General features: G+C 41.9%; 1 long non-coding RNA gene across 1 annotated transcript; it reads right to left on the bottom strand.

Moving 5' to 3' along the window:
• Nucleotides 1-214: 214 nt before the first annotated feature.
• On the bottom strand, nt 215-16,015 carry LOC114010329 (uncharacterized). The gene is made up of 4 exons (XR_003551716.2): nt 15,817-16,015; nt 14,892-15,092; nt 4,268-4,336; nt 215-874 (listed from the first exon to the last, which is right to left on the bottom strand). It is a non-coding gene; the product is annotated as an uncharacterized LOC114010329 (long non-coding RNA).
• Nucleotides 16,016-21,962: the final 5,947 nt, after the last annotated feature.

The following is a 21,962-nucleotide window of genomic DNA, read 5'->3' as shown; positions in this document are numbered from 1 at the left end:
GCTAGAATAAAAGTTACAACTTTAACTATCAAAATGTCAGCTGATAAATTTGCAAATGGGCAAAGTATTTTAAGAACATTTAATAATCAGAGACCCAGACAGAAGTTAATGGACTTTAGACACAGAAAACACGCACAATTCCGGTTTGGCCCAAGATTTACACTAGTTTGTTAATAATAGATTTCCATGTTGTGTCTGAAGTTTGTTTGCAGGATACAACTTAAACATATTCAGTAATGAAGGGTCTTCTGCTGTTTTATCTTCTGCTTTAGTTCTGGTTTCTAGACTTGTGTTAAGACTGTCTATAAGTTCCACAGTAGCATAGAAATTATTATCAAACATCCTAAACGTTCCACAGTCTCTCAGAGTAAAAATGGTATCAATTTATTTCCACCCGTATCTGTTCTGCAGTTTATGTTTGCACCATTCAGCATGGGGAGTGCAGTTCGTGAGCTCATTGCAACCTAATGCATCCAGCAAATCTGGCTCCTTTCCATGTGCATGAATCATTCACAACTAGGCCTAGATCTCTGAGAATGTGTACAACCACTTATTTTTAGCAAGCTCCCTGTCATGAAAGTGTTGACTTCTCTGCTGGGTCCCTTGGGTTCTCCTGCTTTCAAGTGCCAGCAAACCTCCGGTGCCACCAGCCACAGTGCTGCTGTGGTGCCTTTCTGATTAGCAAGGGTAATGTGATGAGCAGCCGCTCATGGTTTTCAATGCCAAGAAATACTAAAATCAATCATCTGTAAAATCTGGAAGAGGCTTGTTGTTGTTGTTGCTGTTGTTACACCTGGGCAGCTCTGGATTGTCTGGAGTTCCTCTCCATGACTCGGAATAAAATTTTCTCTCACTTCCAAAAATGGTACCGAAGCTGGAAAAGAGAAACTGTTTTGTTCTGATGTTATGATAAAAGTGAGATTTGCTATGCTTGCACATCATGCTTCTATTCTTGAAATGACTGTTTTATGAACAACAGTAAGGAAATTAAACAGGATTTGAATTTGCCCTTTAGGTTATAAACAGCTCTAGTATTTACAATGCACTTTGCACTTGACTCTATTGTAGCAGGAATGTTAACAGCAGCTAAATTAAAGTTGCTGAGAGATTTCCATGATCCCAGGCAAGAGAGTTTCATAAGTATATGTGTATATAATCTTTGACTTACGCGAAAAATCAAATAGTTATTTGTTGTAATTATTTCCATAATCATTTTTAGGTATATTAAAAAAAGAAGCTCAAACTTTCAGTGCAGGTCAGCTTTTGGCTCCAGTTTTCTACCTTTTTTCCTTTTCTTGGCTGGCTTTTTGAGATCAGGAATTTTGAGAGCTCTGGTGTGAGGCTTAAGCTTTGAACAGCCATAGCTATACGTGGATTTGCACGTGGCTCAACACAGACCATTGGCTCAGCAAAGAGCACTGGGAGAAGCTCATTAACTCCCACCTCTTCATGCAAGAGTCTCTGGTTGACAAACTGAGCCTTAGGGTCCCTTTCTATGAGGTGTTGATCATACTGGGTGGTTATTTGGGAGAGAAGAACATTTTTGCCTTCAGTTTTTGTCTTATCAGGAGAGTGAGTATTGGTAGAGGTCATGACTTTTCCTTTGATGGTGTGCGCTTTTTTTGCTTTAAAAAAAATAATAATAGACTTGTTCTCCTGCGCTTGAAGGAATAAGACTTTTGGATTGGCCTAGTTCATTATTACAGGAATATTTTTAATGTGGAAACAAGATTCTTTTTCTATCTCTCAAGCAGTGCCTAGACAACATCGTTAAGAGATTAAGTGGCCTGAGAATAAACTGTCACACTGTTTAAACCTAGCGTCATAACTCAGCAGAAGCTGGGGAACTGCCTTGTCTGAAAGTTAATCTTGTTTTACAGCTAGACCTGCCTCCTCAGGCAAGAGGGAGGCATGGGCAGAAGAGCTCTGTATAGCTAATCCTCTCACGCTTAAATGACATTTGTCTCCAGCTCCCCATAGTGTTGGATAAACTGTAGGAATCTAGGCCGGTGAGCCTTTGAAACGATAGGCAAGCTTCAGAGAGCACTCTAAAGAACTTCAGCTTCACCCTCCTTCACCATCAAGAGCAGTGGGCTCCACCCATACACCTGAAGAAATCTTTCTTCCAACCCTTAGCTCCAGCTTGGGTGTCTCCCCTCTCACTCTAGGATTCCATTGTATTTGCTATCCAAATGTCTACATGTTCAAATATCTACTTTGTAATCTGAGAAACCACATAACTGAGAAGAAAATCTAGACTTTCTTCCATTCTAGCACTGACTACTCTTAAAATTAGAGTTGCTTAACTTTTCTGTGCCTCATTTAACACATGCAAAACCGGGCGAACACTGCTTTTCAGTCTTGAACTGTGGTACCTTTGCTCCAGTACTCAGCATCCCACCACAAGGACTACTGGAGGCAGTGCAAGAATTCTGCTGTATGCAAATGTATGGTCATTTACTTTCCACAGTTGGTTTTATCTCAATCTCTAATAGATCATGGCCTAAGTCTTGAAGTACAGAAGCTTAATTATTAAAAATGTTCTCAGAACTAAATAAAAAATCTGGAAAGTTTGGCATTAATATAAACATTCAAAATCATTCTGAAGATTGCTAAATTTTTGACAGTGGAAATGCCAATCAGGTCAAGTGCCTGGACCCATAACCGTCCTTTTTGTCTTTCAACCCTATACCTAAACTTTCTCTAAAGTGTCCGCTATTTTGTAATATCCCATTCTAAAATGAAATGAGCAATCCTGCACACAATGTGCTAGATGAGACCAAGCTACTGATGCAATGTTAGAGTGTCCTCCGTAATATTTTACCATCCATTAATTACAGAAATTCTGTGTAGCTCAAGGTATCTGAATGAGTCATGTATATTTTTTTTCCTACATGTTACACTACCCCAGTATTTGCTGTTATAGCAGCAGACACTTTGCATATTCAGTTAACATTATGTGGTTACAAAATGCAATATGCAATTACTTCATCACTGCAGGTTTTGCTACCAGTAAACCTCACCTAGCTGCAGCCAAGAGGTTTGCTGTAAGATTCCTTTTTCAAAAACTTAACTAAAGTAACAAAGCAGTTATGGATTGCAATTGATATGTCACTGGAATGTATATTCTTGACAAAATCAGGTTAATCCAGGAGAGTTTATTAGGTCTATCAGCTGTGGTCCCTGTCCTCAGGGTAGCGACATGGAAGGGAAATGGTATTCCTGAAGCACTGATAGAAATTGTACGTGGAGGAAATGCTGCATTTCCTTTGTTCTTTACATGTTCTATAAATATTTCACGTGTTTGTTAAAGCTGTGTTATTTCTGGAAATCTGCCTGCTCTCTTGTTTAATTTTTCCCAAATCCTTCAGGGTTGTAGATAGCTTGGGATACACAGAGATTTAACATTCCATATTTGTGCTCTGCTAATAGGCACCACATGAAGATTAGCAATGTAAACGGGTTATGAAGAACAGAGAGGGAAAACTTTAGCATGTCTAAAAAAGGACTAGACTTAGGCTTCTGTTACTCATACTTGTGATTTTCCATCCTTCTCACTTAAAAAAAATAAGGAAGGTCATCAAAGCATCCTATACTTGATCAGATATTGGAAGGGTCCTGCTAACAGTCATTTATCATAGCCAGTGGCTGTCCCCAACTTCTCTTGGTCATAGCCAGCTTCTTCCCCTCGGGAAAAAGTATCACCTAATATAAAAAGGGTCTCCACTTACCTCTGCAAGTAGATATAACCTTATATTGCCACAATACTCCTAACATACCCCAAAAACCAACAACTCTATTGTTCTGTCTATGGCAGTGTGTGCAACAAAGGTGCTTAAGTATCAGAGAGATCTATAGAAAACTTTGTGTCTATAAATATACTTAGAACATAGAGTGAAAAAGTTGAACTGCTTTCAGAAATGACTCAGTGCTTGTACCATCCATTTAGAAACACAGGTCAACCAATGAAAATTTGTTTGAATCACAAGCATAAAATTGTTGAAGATGGGCTTTAGTGTGCTCCTAATACATAAATCATTCTTTAAAGCTGAGTGTAGTTCCTTAGGTTCTTATGAAATTTTTACTCTTTATGTTTCTATTTTTCATGCTCTTCCACTATTTGTTTGTTTAAGTGTACATGTTGAGAAGTCAGTATAAAATGAATCATGGATAACAGTTCTTTGATCTTTCAAATATAGTAATAATGCTGTTTTGAAAGGAGTCATCCCAAAAAAAGCACTCGTTCTCTCGAGCAGCTCCCTTTTACCTCAGGGTCCCACATCTTTGCCTGGAAATTCAGCAGCGATGCTGGTTTGGTAATGTCCATTGGGAGTCACTAGAAAAACACAGAAAACCTGGGCATGAATAGATTTTCCAATGCAACTGGAAAAAGAATGATTTCACTTTATGCTGCATAAAGAGGTGAAGTAGTTTTAATATGTTCTGAAGTCTCAGAATCATATGGTTTCAGAATATGTTTTCCTTGATTATTGGCATCTTTAAGCTGAACCGATAATGTACAGGATATTTCATATAGCACTAGATATATGTAGGGTGAGACTTTGATGGCACTGCACATACTGAAAAAGACCTTTCTGCATGAGAAGTCCCACTAACAGCAATGAAATTCCTCACAGTATAAAATGCTGAGCAGAAGGTATAAGGCTGCCAGAGTGTGGTTTCTTGTGTTTTGAACTCCTCCTTGTACTGGGTAGTTAGGAAAGGTCAGGTGTATATTGAGAAAACAGGAGGCTGGTCGGTGTAGCGAATCCCAAGCCCCTTTTTTCCATTTCCAAGAAATAAAGCAGGAATCCCATGCACACCCCAGAAAATAAAAGTCCCTGAGAACAGAGACCAGAATCTTCTGATCTCCCCAGGGATTCAACATTTTTATTTGTAGTGATGATATCTCTAAGAAAGTAAGACAGCGGCTGATTCATAAACCATAATGGGAGTTTCAAGGGTATTTGCTCAGTGAGTGAAAACCTGAGATCATGACTACAAGTCTTGGCAATTGCTCAATTACTTTTATTGCAGTTTTAAAACTCATCTGTGCTATTTCCCACGTGAAAAACAAAGCCCACGCAGGTTTCTTGTGCTGTATTAGCATTCTCCCACTTGAAGTTCCCGCTTCCTCTGAGGTCCCACATATACAAGATGGAGACCCCAAATAAAAGTAAGCATTCCTTGTTTTTCTAAGGCAATAAATAATGATAGATAGATAGATAGATAGATAGATAGATAGATAGATAGATAGATAGATAGATAGATAGATAATCTTTGCTTCAAAACTTGTTGCCTTAGGGTTTTGGTGCCCACATCCAAATGCCTACCAAAACTTTAATTGACAGTACCTATGTAGAGAGCATCATCTCCCATAAGCCTAGCAATCAAAACCGAATTTTAAAAAGCTTCTGAATCAATAGCTCTGCTTTTTTCAGCAATTCCACGTGAAACTGTTCAAAGTATACAACTTTTATTTTAGAGTCAACAAAAGGTTCTGCTGCCAACAGAGGTGGATGAGAATCAAGCCATAATAGAGGGAAAACAAATTGCCTTGCACTAAAACTCACTGGCAGTGACTGTGCTGGCATCAGGGCCTGTTCCCCTCCTGTCATGGGTGAATGAGAATGACTTTGAAGGTGTCAACACTACCAACACAGCTGTAACCTTCCTGATGGTCACCATTACTACTGCAGAACGTCCCACAAAAGTGGCCCTTTGAATGCCATACCCTGGGGAAATTTCCCTCAATAAAACTTTATCTGGATACAGTAGCTCTGGAGTTTTATGTCATTTGCATGGGTTGTCTTCATGGGGATGAACCTTTCCTGTGTTTTAACAATTCTTCATTCATGTTGTCATAATGTGTCTTGGTCTTAGGATACCATGTTTGGGTTTGTTTTTGGGTTTTTTTTATTTATTTTGAAGGGAACGAATCTAGAACTCCTTGAATTTAATAGCCTTTTTTTCACTCAATTTTAGAGAGACTTTCCATCAAGTTCAAAACATTCTAGTCAATGCTCTCTAAGTGCATTCACCTTTTTTTACAAAGAGTGATTTAAGTGTAAATATTTTTTTAAATGAGTCACCTTGAAAGGCTGAAAGAATTACATCATTTCAAACTCTGCCCACTCTCTTTGATTTTTTTCTGGACTTTCAGACTGACTTCAGAAATCTAAGATAGTTTTTCCTGCAAAATCTTAGGCCTTTCCAATTATTTGTACCGTGTTTGGTCTGTGAAATCTTGATTTGGACTTCCTGGCAGATTTATACTGAACAGCATCTCTAATCCCTTTTAGAACATGTTTTGTAGGCTGAAAGGGATTTTTTTTAACATAGGCAAAATTTTAAAAAGGACTTTACCCAAAAGATTTTCCCCTAACCCAATCCTCTTTAAAACACGAAACCCAACACCAAGCAGACACTAATTCCAATTTGTAACAAAATCAGGAAAAAGGGGGGGGTGCCAGTGGTTATGCGTAAGTCTCCCGATGAGCCAGACAACTTAATAACACCACTTATTAGAGAAGCCTTAAAGGTAATCCCATTAAAGCTATTCAGCAGAACACTGATATTTTTTCTGAAATCTGCTTGGAAGCAGACAGGATTACTAGAATGAAACATGAGCAGCTTTCCAGTAAACCTCATCCCCCCACCTCTTATTCCCAAAGCCTGCAGACCTTGGCGCTCCACTGTTCTCTTGCTTGATGGATGAGGCGAAATTACAACTCCAAGATAGGGAGGGGTGGAGATGTGGATGTTCAGTCTTCTAGAGCTCTTCTCATCGAGGCACAATGTGAGACCTTGCTGACACTGTCACAGACTTCTTTCCTGGCCCTGTATTGTTGTAATTCAGGTAAACTGGTCACACTGCATGGCAATTAATTTCTGGCAGATAGTTTTGGTTTTCAAACTGGCAGCGCAACGAATGTTAAGGATACCACCACTTACTATCCAGATAGCCTTGCATGGACATTGTACCCCCTTATTTATGCTTAACTCTACCTGCCTTCCCATCCAAGGAAATGCGATGCCTTCAACGTGGGAAGTCTCTCGATGATCCTACCCTGTGTGTGAAGCACCAGCCGGGTTGTTTGGTGGTGAACCCTCGCTGCTGAGAACAAGTGGTGGTGGTTTGACAGAGGTACAGAGAAATTTGGAATGACAGGAAACTACGATCTTGTTTGAACCTGAGAAAGGGTGAATTTCTGTTTTAAAGCACCTTATCTAAACAGTGCTTAAGGAAGGAAGCCTTGTGAACTCTTGTTAAAAACGTATAGCTATAATTTAGAAACTCCTTTCATCTAGCATGAAGGGGGATTTTGCCTTGAAGAAACAAGGATGCAGTGCTGTCATTTGCATGTACCGTGTCAGTGCAACAGGGGTACTTTCAGCAATGCTGTTTTCACTTCCTAACTCTACTCTTTTAGATGTCTGTATTTCTCTTGGATGTGCAAAACCCTTGAAGATCCCCACATAAATTGTCCTTGAAAAAGAGTAGTTTTTTTCTTCTTCTTATGTGAGCAATGTCTCCTTTATTTGGGTTTAATAATAGAAGGAGATAACTGTGCTCTGTGTAAACATTCTGCAAGAAGCTTAATCCAAACCTACAAGGATATCTGGTTTCTCTAAAGGTGTCCATAATTATATGGCAAAGCTCTGAAGAATATGATTATCGATTTTAGAAACTGGGCTGGAACATTACACAACTGTCTGGTTTAGGTTTGGAAAAGGGAATATGATGGACCCAGGTCAATGCCTGCTTAGGTTTGGGGTAGCATACCAGTATGACAGCTGTAGGGAAGTTTGTGCACCAGTGCAACCACCAATTTAGTGACTCCTAGGCATTATCAAGCTATCTCTGCCATCTCTGCAAGGCTCTAGAAGGGGAATTTTTACCTGGCATTTGGCTGAATGCTTGCACGTGTGGTTTTTTCCAGTGCGTTGCTTCTGGAATGGTTGCAGGATTGCTGGTGGGAGCAGTATCCCCCAAAAGCTGTCATTGGACAAAGTTGCTTCAGGGTCTTAAATTATATTTCCTGGGACAAATGCTTAAGAAGTTGACCTCTGGGTAACACCTTCCTTCTTGTCAGTGTATAAGTAAAAGCAGCTCTCTGGTTTTAGTCAGATAATGACTGGATGGCTCTTTCCCTTCACGGCCTTGCTGAAAATTGGCAAGGTATGGGAAACACTGGAAAGTTTTGTTAAGCTTTCAGAGAATGGTTTCTCTGCTGGCTAAAATAGATAAAAAGCTGTTCATTTTACTGGTCCATGTTTAAAAAGTAAGGAAGAAAAGCTGCTGTATTTCTGAAAGGTACCTTATAGTCAGGGGTTTAACGTGCTTTAAAAAACACTGTTTCAGCATGTTTGTTTTGACTTTCCTGCTTTTCCTGACTTAGACTTGTCCCGACACCAACACCACTGTTTCTGGTGGCTTACTAGGGACTTCCATAAAACACCCCTGAAATACCTGAGACACTCAGAGCTTCCTTTAATGTTGTTGCAGTGGCTCTATCTTGGAGAATTAGAGACAGGAATGTGTTGATCACTTTCCAGTTTATGCACATAAACATAGACTTTCCACGCCCTCATGTTAATACTGACCCGCATTCTGGTTCTGCCTTGGGTATTCAGGTAACCTGAGACCATGTTTACCGGTATGTATCTCTTTCTTCTGCTTGCTGTCTCTTCCTTGATTCAACTTTGATTTCACTTTGGCCTGAGGGAAATTAAGTCAAGGCAAGGAACAGAAGTTAGCTTTCCAAATATTATGGTGAACAGAAAGGAAGGAGGGTGTTATTTGTCTTGAAGATATGTCAACTGTGTCCATCTACATGCTCTGCCTGGCTAATGACAGTATCAGCTTCGTTGAGGTTCCTCTGTTGTGTGAACCCATACTGTTCAATCCATGCCATGCTGAAAATATTCCCATTTTTGTGGCTTTAGTATAATTCCTGCATTTCGGTGTGTTTCAGACCATTTCTCTTCCTCTCAGCTTGAGGATTTTACTTCCAATTTGCCCATGAACTGTTGACATTTATTTGTATTTGTGGCAACTTTTCCTTTACAGCGAGCATTTCGGTTTGCCTCAGTTCAGGTGTCAGATTTCTTACAGCTGGAAGTAAAATGGTTCTCCTATCTGACTGTTTCTCCAAGTATGCAGAAATACATGCATTTCAAGTGAAAATGATTCTTGGTACTGTAGATATTCTTCAGAGGTGTAATTGGCCCCAGATCCAGCAGTCTTTTATATGCACTGTGGAATTGAGTTCTAGTTGATTATGCTTTCAAAACAGAGCAGGATCAGAAAATGTACCTGGCTTCCAGAAGGCCACAGAATTACTAAAAAAAAACTGAAAAGGACTCTATGAATATCTAGTGAAACCTAATGTCATGATGTTTGCCCTCCAAGTGCATCGAGAGAAACATAAAAAGTGTCAGTGCCTTCTTTGCCTCTTTTGTTTGCTTCCACACTGGGGTGGGCAGAGTCACGGTGGGGCTAAAGCCAGCTAATTGCTCATCATTTGAAAGCTCTGTGAAATCCTTCCAGCAATAGCACACATACTAAAAAGCAGAGCCTCAGTCATCCTGCAGCTATTTATGGGTAGAGACCAGACATACTGAACAGTCTCACTTGGGGGGGAAGGAAGGGGAGGAGGTGCTGCAGAGTTGCACGTGCACTTGTAGGGGTTACAGAGGTTTCATCTCTTCACTGAGGCATGAGGGCAAGGCCAGACGAGGGTCATGAATGTCGTCTGTTGTCAAGAGTTTAAACCCCTTTGCTGCTGCCCTTTTCTCCGTCCCATTCATATAGCATAAAGAGTTACCTAAACTCTGGGTGCCAGCTACATAGCTAAACTTGATGGCCAGATGGTAGAGGGCTTCCATAAGGCAGGAAGGGATGTAAGCTTCATCAGCTAAATTAAACTACACTTACAGAAGAGGGCAATGGGGTTGTCCCTTCTTTTGTCACATTATTCCTATTTGCTAACCACCAAGCAGCTGGATGACCTGGAAACAAATGCTGCTTGTCAAAGAAATTAATATCTAAATTATTGTTCTCCAAAGCTGAACAAGAATGTACAAGGGTTTCCAGAAAAGTTCATTTTGTACAATTGTCACACATGGTTCCTTTCATTAATATAACAGATTAATTGCTGCTTTGAGTTATTTTTCTTTACTCTCCTTCAGGCTATGCACTTTTGATTAGAGGTGATTGAATAATTTATTGCAAACTGCTTATTGTAAGAGGTTTGCTTTATTTTGTTCCATCCAGAATAATGCATTTTCAAATGATTATTCAAATTGTTGTTCAAGTGATCCTCTGAATAGTTTCAGTGAAAAATTCTTGGTCTAAACCTTACTTGGAAACAGGTTTGACACAAAAGAGGTAAAACCACCAAGAAGCATTGCAATATTCAAGGCTGTAGACTGGTTCAGAGTGGATGAACAGGTCTCTTTATTTTCTTCCATGCCTTGACTGGCTGTTAACCAGTCTGTTATTGGTTTTCTAATGTAAACACACTTGTGTTTTACAACATTCACTTTGTAAGTGTTCTCCACAAGTCATTGAAAATGTGCTATTTCTATAAACATCCCTGCTACTAAATTCATTTGAAGTGATATTCACTGGTAAATAAATGTAGACGGTGCAAGAAGACATGAAAGAAAAATCCCTTGGGGAAGGAGTGGGGGTAAATCACAGAGATAACGTAGCCTTTGGAAGTTTTTATATAAATAGACCTACAGATTTCCACATATTTAGTCATTGCAGAAGATTAAAACGTTTGATGTGTAGTTACCATTTCACATGAAAGCAAAAGGTAGCTTTTCAGTTGCATTTGGTCCTTGTAATTCAAGTGCTGACAATTGCTGGAAACCTAATTTAATGAACGTTTTATAAGATCTTTAAGTGCTCTGTGGAAATTCCCCCGTCCCTTCGCCTGGCTACGCGTTCCCTCTTGGTGTGGTTTCACGTCCGTAGGCCCATTCCTAGCAAGCCCTTCACATGCCAGTGGCGGCTGTCCTCTCCCCTGTTTGCTCTCTGGAGTTGCTCCCATCAGCACAGGCACTCGACATGCCTACAGCTGCTCAGCTCTTCTCAGCTCTGTCAGGATATTTGTTTGATCAACACAATTACTTGTGGCTTGGTCAGCACAACAAGGTGAACACGCTGCCAGTCTCAGGGCTTGGCTCATTGTCATCCTGCCCCTGGGGACATGCCTCTGGCACAGAAGAAATAACATCACCCTTGCAAATGGTTGCAAGGTCCCACTGAAAAGCCAGCCACAGATCTAGGTTCCCCACACCCACCCCTGATTGCTTCCCTGATAGATCCAGCTGCCTTTTGCCCCATCACCAGCTGGCCCCATTTCACTCCCTTCTGTCTCCCAGGACAGGTACCAGCCTTCAGGAGGGCAAGTACCCTCTGCAGCCTTCTCTGTAATGCCCTGATTTTTGTTGTTTTCCTTTGTCTTGGAGAGGTGAGCCATGAGGTCATGGTGAGCTGTCACCAGTCAGTATCCCTCCAGTCTTCCTCTTGCCTCTGCTGTGCAAAGACTCATGAGAGGAGGTTGGAAAGGCAGATGGTGGCAGATCATGAAGGGCACCGATCACTTTCCCTGCTGTTGGCCAGAAAGTTTCCCTCAGGTAAATACCTGCTTACCCCTCTTCTTCCCTGTATTCTGAGGGACACAAAGAGGTGCAATAGTGGGTGTAGCAAAAAGGTTCCTCCAGAGCAAACGGCTTTGCAAAGTCTTGAGAGTGCTGCTATCCCATCAGGGTCAAGCAAGATGTTTATGGTCCTGAGCAAAGGCAGAGTTTGGCTGTTTCCAGGAAGGATGCTGCATTCAACGGGCCATGGGGAATGGCATCGTCTTGGGGATGCCCTAAGAAGAGCTTTTTATTTCTTAGGGATTCTCTGCAACAGAAGTCTCTGGGAAGCTTGCTTCCCCAAGGCAATGCTGTGCTGAAATCCGCCAAGTGCGTTAGGAAGAGCGCAGGAAGGACAGGAAGCTGCTAAGAGGGTCAGGAGGAAAGGGAGGCTGTTGGTTTCCTGGATGACTGTAGAACAATATGATTGCTTATATTAATTGGAGTATTTGCCAGACAAGCGGTTGCAGCAGTCCACAAACACTGCACAATATTGCAGAGAGGATGATTTAAAGAGTATAACAACTTTTCCTGCAATACCAGTCAGAAATTGTGCCCCAGATCCACCATGAGACAAAATCCTCTCTCAGGTTTTTCTATTTTATCGGAACGAGTATGATTTAGAAAAAGCAGCAGGTCTTCAGCAGAAAAATGTTACAACAGCTTTTTAAAATGAAAAAGAGAAGAGATGTTTTGCCCACTTCCTTGCACCGCCATTGTCAGCTGGGCTAGACTGGAGCTGAGCGCGAGGCAGGGGGGACATCGTGTTGCCACCAGGCTGGGCTGGGGCAGGTTCACTAGTGCAGAAGTGCTGTGCAGCGGCAGACGTTTTCCCCAGGGACTGCAATGTGCTTTAGCTCTTTTCCATGGCTTTTAAGAGACAGGTCCCATGGAGGAGATGGAGGGAGCTGCTCTTTGCCCATTATCTTTTAGAGGAGGCACCCATCTTGTCCAGGTGGTCATGTTTTGTCAAGATCATAATCTGGAACGCGCCGCTGCCTCAGTATTCTTGCAGCCAGATCAGATTTTGCTCTGACCTGGCCTGAAGCCACATGAATGTTGTTAAACAGCTACTGAGCCTGAGGCAGGGACTGAGCCTGGCTGAGAGGCGTGATGCTGAGCTGTCAGGTCGGGTCAGATCCCAGCCAGGGTAGCCCCGTAGCCTGTCTCTGACAGAGGCTGGGAACAGATGCCTCTATGTAAGTCATACTAATAATGGAGCATGTAGACTGTGATCCTTCCCGGCTGTTGGCAAGCAGCCATGCAGGACCTCCCTGAGCCACCCGGCATAGGAAGCACCCACACACCTGTCCCCCAAGAGACCAAAGCGGTCTCCGTAACATCCTCTGGCAGTCAGTTTCACAGATCAAGTTATTCCCCTACGTGGAAAGAAGGGGTCATCTCAGATATCAGCTCCCCCTTTCAGTTAAATCAGTGATGCTATAAATGCAATTAATAAGGATTTTTTAAAAAAATCTGGAGAGAAAAAAGCTGAAAAAGTCACCCTATAAATATTTCACAAAAATCTTGGCATGGGTGCATAAATTAAAAGACCAGAAGTTTTTCATATCTTTGCACTTCTAATAAGCACAAGTGCAAGATCCAGGACTCTAAGTGCAGATTTTATGTGGAGATTTCAATAATTCATTGGAGTAATTTCAGCACTGATTTCCTAGTGAAAATTCCAGATACAGAAACAAGGTTTGAAAGGACAATCACTGCTTTCCAGCTTATTAAAGCATCTCTCTTTTTTAGAGTGGCTTTTTTAATGCACTGTCCCTGTTCTTAGGACTCGGGTTTCCTTGTTTTGTTCTCTTCCTCACTCCACCCCTACCTCCAAAAATAATGTGCTTCTCTTAACCAACATGCCTCTGTTAAAGTGATATGAAATACAGAGAACAGATGACACGGAGTGCACTGTGTGATAGCTAATGGTCATCCAGGGCGTGGTAGTGTGGTTGCGTACAGTGTGCTTCTAAGTTTAGCTCAGTAGCTAAACCAAGTGGTATCTCTTCTCTTCATGCGTCTTAAAAGGGAATAACGACTCAAGCCTGAGAAAGTAATTCTGAGTTTTCCAGCATCTATTTTATGAACATACATTACTTTCCTTAATAGAAAAAATTGTTTACTATTCCCGTTGATTTGGTAATCACTGGGATGCATGCCAGCCTTCTTCACCTTTATTTCATCTGGGTCTTCCCAGTTTGTACTCCTTGCACTCAAGTTTAGGAGACTTATTTCCTCCACTGCCCCATCAATCCATCTTGTCTCAAGACTGAAAGAGGGTATGAAACATGAACAGTCACAATTCTGGTGCCAGATTCTCTTTCTGACTGCTATGCTGCCTTTTGCATCCTTATAAACCTGCTGTCACTAGCTATGCATTCATGTGCACCTTGTAAAGATACATCTCACATGAATGCACAAGTTGTGTGCTTCCCCTGGAAGATCCTCGTTTTATTTCAACTCCAGCAAAGGCAATAGATCTACTTGAAAGCATTGCCCAAGTCAGTTGTCAGACTTAATTCCTTGTTTTTTCTTTTGGCGTTGCAAAATACATGCAACTATGTATGACTTTTTTTTATAAAATCTGAAGTTATTTCAAACAGCTGAAAGTACTTTGCTTTTGCTTCCAAGAATGTAGCTCCAGTCAGAGTTCAAGCACTGACATTTTCAGCTGAAAAGATAAATATTTGGGAAAATAACCCTATGCTTTACAAAGGGGTCACTGAACCCAACGGTCTCAGTACTTGATGACACTGTTATGGTGACTCAAAAAAATGCTGTAAAAGAAAAGCAAAGACTCCCGTGAACCGTTATACAGTGGGCATCTCTCACCCCCCCATCTCTCTCTTCTGCAGGCTCCTTGGTTTGTTGAGGAGTGAGCTAAGCAGTGAAGCTTTTCTCCCAGTGCTTGAATTACAGAGATGCCAAGCTGCACTTTCAAACCAGTAAACATCGGTTGGTTCTTAATGAGAACTGCAAGCACTTGGTAATTCTGGGTGTTGGCTTGCTTTAAAGGCTTAAGTATAGTTTTAGTTTATGCTTCTATGTGAAGCTTTTGATTGCCATTAAAAAAAATAAAGGCTAAATAAACAAATAAATAAGATTAATAAACAGCCCCAAAGCAGACAGACTCCCAGGTCTGTTCACTTTGGCTAAAACAGATGTTTTATCCAGCTTGGTAATATTTAAGCTATAGACACCACATATATAGCTTTTCATGGTGATGTTACCTGTCATGCTGGTCACAGTGGGAGCCCTGATTTCAGGTGGGGGGATGACTCGAAGTGGGCACCCCTCTGATGTCCGTACGACCACTCCTGGGTGCCAGTCTCCGTTCTGTACGTCAAAGTGAGAGCTGCCAGCTCCTCAGAGGTTTTCCTCGTCTCCACTGGTTTCAGGTCAGTCAATCCAAGATTTCTGCCTTTGCAGTGCTGAGGTACAAAAAGAATAAGCCTGTTGAGCACTAAATTTTTCTTGTAAGAGGAAAAACAGGATAGGGAGTGGAACTGCTACTGAAACGTTTTGGTCTTTCTGGCAATGGCAGCATTACGAAGCAGACCCCCTCGCTGGCAGGCAGAGTTAATGCTGGCCGAATATCAGCTTCACCTCCATCACCGCTCCCTGGCCATGGAGTGTGGCTGAAGTGACCTGGCCATGGCCCAGCCTGACAGCAGAGTCAGGGATTGTGTCTCTGCTCAGCTGTGTGAGCCGGGGGAGAGGACAGGCTCCTCCCGACTTCCACCAGCAGACATCACCTGGGGTTAGTTACCCTGCCAATTTCTGAGCAGCCAGTCAAGACCCTGCCTTTTCCACTGGCTCGTCTGTACCCTTTGTGAATGGGGCAGGTGATGCCTGGTGGAAATTTAATCTTTTTTCCTTCCGTTGTTTTGTTTTGCCTTATTAAATACCAGCAGCAGAGTAGGACTGGGGGTCATATTCATAATTTTTCCTGATAGAGGAATAATGACACCTGACAGAGGTGTCATTTTGGAAAGCTGTTTTCTAACAAATGTCTTTCTTACCACATGCCTTAAAACAAAAGGACTAACTGAAGTTGGACTTGGTGGCAAACATAAGAATGGGGGAAACCTATTTCATCTGTGCCTTAGCACAATGAGGTCTTTTTGCGACAGTGTCAAAAAGTGTAGCACTTACCAGCTGAAGTGGTATCGTGGCAGGAAAGTTTCTTTCTGTGTGCGGGTAAGAAAGTCAAAGAGAAGCCCAGGAGGGAACAGCCGGCTCCTGATGGCTCTTGATGGCCCATCCCTTCCCCATATCCTTGCCCAGTTTTGGTGTTAGGGTGATTGATGCTGTGGCTGCTGTGTGTGCCAGCCATGCCGAGGTACATGCAGCCGCTCAGCTCCCACTGCAGCCTCTCCATCAGCCACCCAGTTTTGGGAAACTGGCAGCTACTTCACATCCTGCAGATTTTTATCCCGCTGTCAAGTTTGGTTGAAACTGGCCAATAGTGCGTTGTTATGGAGGCAGTGATAAGCAGACAGACAGACAACACGGTCTCATATGCCTTGTTTCCTTTGGAAACCAAGCTAAAAATAACACAATGATGAATAGAGCTTAGCTGAGAGGCATGTTACAGAAGAGAGCTGGTGGAGGGTGAAATGAATGTAACTGTCTTATTGTTATTTCACATGTCGGAGTATCAGCCCCTCAGAACATTTCTAGCAATTTTCTCACTTGAAACACACCATACAGATATATCTCCTTATCCAGAGCTGACTGTTCTCAGTGAAAATTAACATCCTGGTAATTTTAAACCCTAAAAACCACTGAGGATTCCAGCAGGGCTCGGACGGTGTCCAACAGTATCTTAATCCTTTTTTTCTCCTTGCAAGTACACCAAAGATAATAATTATATGTTCTATTGAAATAAACAGAAGTACTGCTCTCAGTGCTCCTGACTACTATCAAAGCATTCATGTGAGTTCATGATCTCTGGACTTCCTAGCTGGAGAGGTATTCAAGAGGTCTAACAGCAAGAGAACAGAGGAGAAACTGAAACACACAATATCGCAAAAAAAATTGGCAGCATAAATGAACCTATGGGAAAAAAAAAAAAAAAAAGGGCAGAGATCACAAAAGAAAAATTTTTACTTTGATGGCTTAGCTAAAAATTTTGGAAAGAAAGTGAATGTAGATTGAAGTGAAACAGCAAACAAAACTCAGCCCCAACCATTCTGTCATTGCAAGTGTTTTAGCCTCCCATTTGGGCTATTCAGTCCTTTCATCTAACTTTGAAAGAAAACAAAAGTTACAGTGTATGTATATTTTTTAATCTCAAGTTTGGCTTCTTTTCAAGCCTTTCCTCCTTCAGTATTGAGGATCATTTAAGAATAACCAAAACATTTCACCAGACTTTAAGCCTGGAAATCTGATGGCACAAAAGAGATTTTATATTGTTAAGAGTCCTCTAGGATTTTGCATAAGTATACATACTTTGTGTTGCTTAATGGGCAACATGAAATCTATTGTGATTTAGTTTGATTTTTAATTTCATAGATATATAGTAGCAGAAGTATTGGAAAAGTGATCCCAAACCGAAGAATGTCTTTACAGACACATAGGTATTCCTTCCAAGACAAGAAGTAGTAATTACCTTGTATCAGAAAAAGTAATTACACTGGAATGAGACAGAAGTCATCATGCCAGTGTATGATGCAAAGGGAGCAAATGCGAAGATGTAATATTAGCCAGGACTGGTTTATCCTGGAGTTTAAGTTCCTGATAAAACTTTCAGCAATAGAAAGCAGCAGATTTTTTGAAAGAGTCAATATACCCATTAGCAGTAAATTTTCCCAGCACACAGTTTTCTCCTTTACGCAGCCAACATACGAGCTGTGAAGCTGTTAGAGCTCAGTGTCACCACGGTGCAGCAGGGAAGGACCATGGAGCAGCTGCTCTGGCCACAGGGTCAGCCCAACGCATGCACATGGCATACACAGTCTGTGCAGTAGCTGGAAATGTGGAGATGGTTTTGCACAGATGTAGATCACTGCAGACCTCAGTGTCCTTGGCCAAATGTAAAACTTGCAGAAATTCCTTGTATGTATGTTTTCTGCATCAGTGAAAAGACGTTCATTCAACATTTGGACTGTTATAGATTTTACTTACTTCTGCTCAGTTGTTCAAGCAGGAGTAGATGAGAGATGGAAGCAAAACACCTCCAATGAAATCTACTGATAATGGTGTTTTGCCCTTCCACGGATCCCTTGCAGAGGCTGAAAAAGACGTACGGATTCTGGAGAGCTAAGCTCTGCAGTCATTCCCTAATCAAAACAAATGCTATTGACTACCTTGGACAAAAAGAGTATGTAAGATCCTATATGTCAACAAATATTAGCAGAACAGGCTGCTCATTGTTTGTTGATGATACATTCAGAATATACAAGTTTGTGGAATGGACGACATGTACAAACAGGACACATCCTGCCCTGGAAAGCTGCTTTCCTCTCCTCTGCCCCCTCCGCCTCCATCAGTCAGCCTACATCCATCACCAGCGGTCCTCCTGGTCTCAGGTACAAAAGAAGGCAATTAACTCCATATCATTCACTCCGTGCTGACAGTCACAGCTCGGGCATTTTGAGAGGCATGGTTCTGAGAGTTTGAAAGGGACCTGGCAGGGTGGTGCTACCTAAACTTCTTTAATTCCAAATGGGAGGTAGGTAGCTGACTTCACTTTGCTTCCCAGAATATTCTCGGACGTGGGCTATTTGCATTACCTATTCATGTTTCCAGGTGCAAAACTGTCCCTGTAAATTGTGCTTATTGAGGTAAAAATTGAGCCTTTTGGATATGTTGGTGCTTTGACAACACAGCCAGTAGATGTTATTCCCTTGGCCAAGCAGATCATCTGAGGTATCCTGAAGATGTTGGTTTTGAGCAGCATATATAACATACTCATCACTGGCTCTGATATTTACATTCACATAGAACCATACATGGCTGGCTCTCATGCACACATATTTTTAAAATCCCCTCTCGCAGTCTCCCAACTTGGGCTCACTTATGCAACGAGAACTCCCTCTCTTCCCATGCATGTGGCTATTGCATACAGGAGCATTTGTGTGTTCTGCCCAGCTGTATGTGTTTGAATACGTTGCCAGACAGAGCCATTCCAATGAAATCATTGGACTGTTATTTGGAGGGCTGAAATTTCACCCACTTCATAATTTATTTTACTCTCTCCAGAGCCAGTCCATCACTTACCCACTGGAATGCATTGCCAGCTGTCACAGCACACTAATACTCATTGGCTAGCAAAACTTCAAAGTCTGGTAAGCTGTCCCAATGTGTGTGTGTGTGTGTGTGTGTATGTGTGGAAATTGGCTGATGAGTTTGGTGTTCACAACAGCTTGCTTGCTTGCTTACCAGGCATGCACAAATTCCTTTTTCCCATACATTGCAGTGGCCAAACAAGAGCAGAAAACCTGCTTGCTGTCCCTCATCTCTTCCAGACAGCACCCAAGGGTCTCTCACAGGACCCTGCATCTGTGGGAACGGGAGCAACTTGGGGCTTTTGTGTCTCTGTGCTGATGCGAGCTTTTCTCTCTATTAAATGTAATATCCTGTCTCATCTGGAGAGAGACTTAATCTGACCCAGAAGGGAAGCAGTCCCAGAAGTGGGAAGCACAAATGGGAAAGACAAAGAACGGAACTGTCTCTAAGTCAGCCAAAAGGAGATTTTTGGTGATGGGCACCTCGATTCTCCAATCAGTTTAAGCTGTACTTGGCCCTTTAGACACTTTCTGCCATTTTAGATGTTCACCATCCTTGTTTTTCAAAGGAGGGTTTCTTACCATACTCTGCTTGATAGTTTGTGGAGATTGTTGTGACGGTGTTAGTGGACAGGAGTTTCTCTTTATAAGTGTATTTTCCTCCCAGCATCATGAGAACATAGTTTACGAGCAACAGAAGGATTTGGAAATCAAAGTCATTGATGTGTAGGCACAAGGAGCTTTTAGCAAAGCTATTACCAAAACCAAGAAGCACATGGAGGGGTTTGCTTGTAGCCTTTACATCTGCAGGAAAGGGCAGGATTTAAAAGCTTTGTGGGTCACCCATCCTAGCCCTTGCACTGGACGTAGTGAGAAGAAGCATAGGAGGGAGGGGAGAGAAGGAGGTTTTGGAGAAGGGGGCTGTGTCCTTTCAGGAGCTGCAGGGAAGTCACACTGAGCCCTGGGTGTGCCACCTATGCCAGGCACACTGATATACCTGTTCAAGTCCAGTCCTATGTTTATCCTTCATTCGCTTGCTGCTCCAGATAGACTTGGTCAAAATCAGGCATTCCTGCTGTAACCCCAGAGCTTTGATCTTATCTCAACTGTATTTTCATGAGGAACCTGATAGAAAACTCTTGGCCTTAATTTGTGATTTTCAGAAGATTAATGGTAACTGGTCACCACCTCATTTATTTGCAAGTGTAGCATAAAGGGAGCACTGGCTTCATCAAAGGAGTTGGCAACAGGTTATATGTTACACATAATCTCCACCAGCTGCAAATGCAGCTATCTGATATCTTATACTTCAGTTATGTGATATCTATCTTCTTCCTTTACTGTTTTTCTTAGTTATTAATATTTCTAAGTAGTTTTCTCAAGAAATAAAAAAGAGACAGAAAACAAACCCACTTCTCCCGCCTCACCATTTTCCACTCTGTGTATGACAGCCTGCTCATTTCCCCTTTGACCATCACTTTCTGCTTTCTTTGTGCAATCCTCCCACTCAGTCCCTTCTGCAATTTGATAAAACACTTCATTTCCAGGCTGGAGCTTTCTAAATGCCATTCTTTGGTGGTTAAACATAAATCTCCGAGCTTGTTTTGCTGTTTTCCTATGAAATATGAAGTTCACTGGTCTCCTACTCTTGCCTAAGCCACCAAAGGATGTCATAAAAACATGAAAACGTTATGTCAGGTGGCTGAATTTCTTCATCTTTTATTAATCTCAATATATTTGCTTGCCTTTATATATGTTATCAAAAGCTGTGTTTACAATTTTGTCTCTTTCAAGTTGTCCACGGTGCTTTTATTTTGGGAAGGCAAGAAGGAAAGAAGGAGGGAAAGAGGAGGAGGAGGCATCCTTTCCTCACAACACAGGGGCCGTTAGTTTTGGGGCAGTTGGGTTTCTGAAAGCCTGGTTTCTGAAAACCGGAGTATTTAATGGACGGACTAACACAGACAGAGACTCATTCCAATGATAAGGCTCTTTTTAGGGTCTGTTTTGAAAAGTGGTGTCTATTTTTAATACCACTGCACACCTGTGTCCTTGAGGCTTATTATTCACTAGCAGGAGGGAAGCAAAGTGCAGAGCAGTTCATCCTGGGGGAAGAGGGAATGCCTGTCAACTGGGCCAGGCAACTCTGGCTGAGAAAGCTGGGCAATTTTGTTCTCTTTCTAATTATCCTTCGTGAAAAATATTGCTTTTGCTTATTTTGAAGGGAATTTAATTCTTTCTTCACAAGCTACGGAGGTCTGCACCTTAGTGTGACTCAGTTTTTTCTGACTCAGATGTATCTTGGCCACTGAAGGACATGGGACAGAGATGTTGCGTGCAGTGCTTGTTCAGATGCTTCAGGGCTGTTCCTGCCCACCATTGTGTCCATGTTAACAGGAGGCAGGAGAAAGTGAAGATTATAGGCACCGATGGATCATTTCATTTCCTTCTTGGTGCCTACCCTATAGCTTTAAAGATTGGCAAATCCCCAGCAAAGCAGAAAAACACCAGAAAGGAAGGTCCCTGCATTTCCCAGGAATTTCAGGTGCAAAACATGCAGCAAAGTTTTCTTGGGTGAGTCCTGCCAGCCAGTCCCTGCCCACACGTACCAGTCCTGCGAGAGGCATGTGTACATTAAGTCCACAAGGGAACAGTCTCTGGTGGCTGCTGCTGAGACTCCCTGTGCAATCTCCACCTTCAGCATACCATGCCTGCATTTAAAAGAACCCAAACAGTGAACCCATAGCCAACCCAAAAAGCATACTATGCGCAGATGCAGCATAAAGCTATGTGTAAGTCACGCCGCCCACGCCTCCAAAAATACATCAAGACAGAGAAAGAAAACATTCAGATCAGCTAGTTATTTAATTTCATTCATTTCAAGAACTTTTGTGGAAGACTTGGGAGGTGTACCGCTCTGCTCTAAAATATGCATTATGGTATTGCACACTGTGCAAATGTGCTGCAGATGAAGACAGAGCAACTCTGTTTTGGCACAGTAATTCAAATTATATCTGCCATGATGGTATAGATTCACACTGTTGTGTTTACTGAAATATTACACGCCCATTG

The sequence above is a fragment of the Falco peregrinus genome, chromosome 2 (genome assembly GCF_023634155.1).
Source record: "Falco peregrinus isolate bFalPer1 chromosome 2, bFalPer1.pri, whole genome shotgun sequence".
NCBI classification, from domain to species: domain Eukaryota; kingdom Metazoa; phylum Chordata; class Aves; order Falconiformes; family Falconidae; genus Falco; species Falco peregrinus.
Note: the sequence above shows the minus strand (reverse complement) of the source record. Positions and strands in the feature narration are given on the sequence as shown.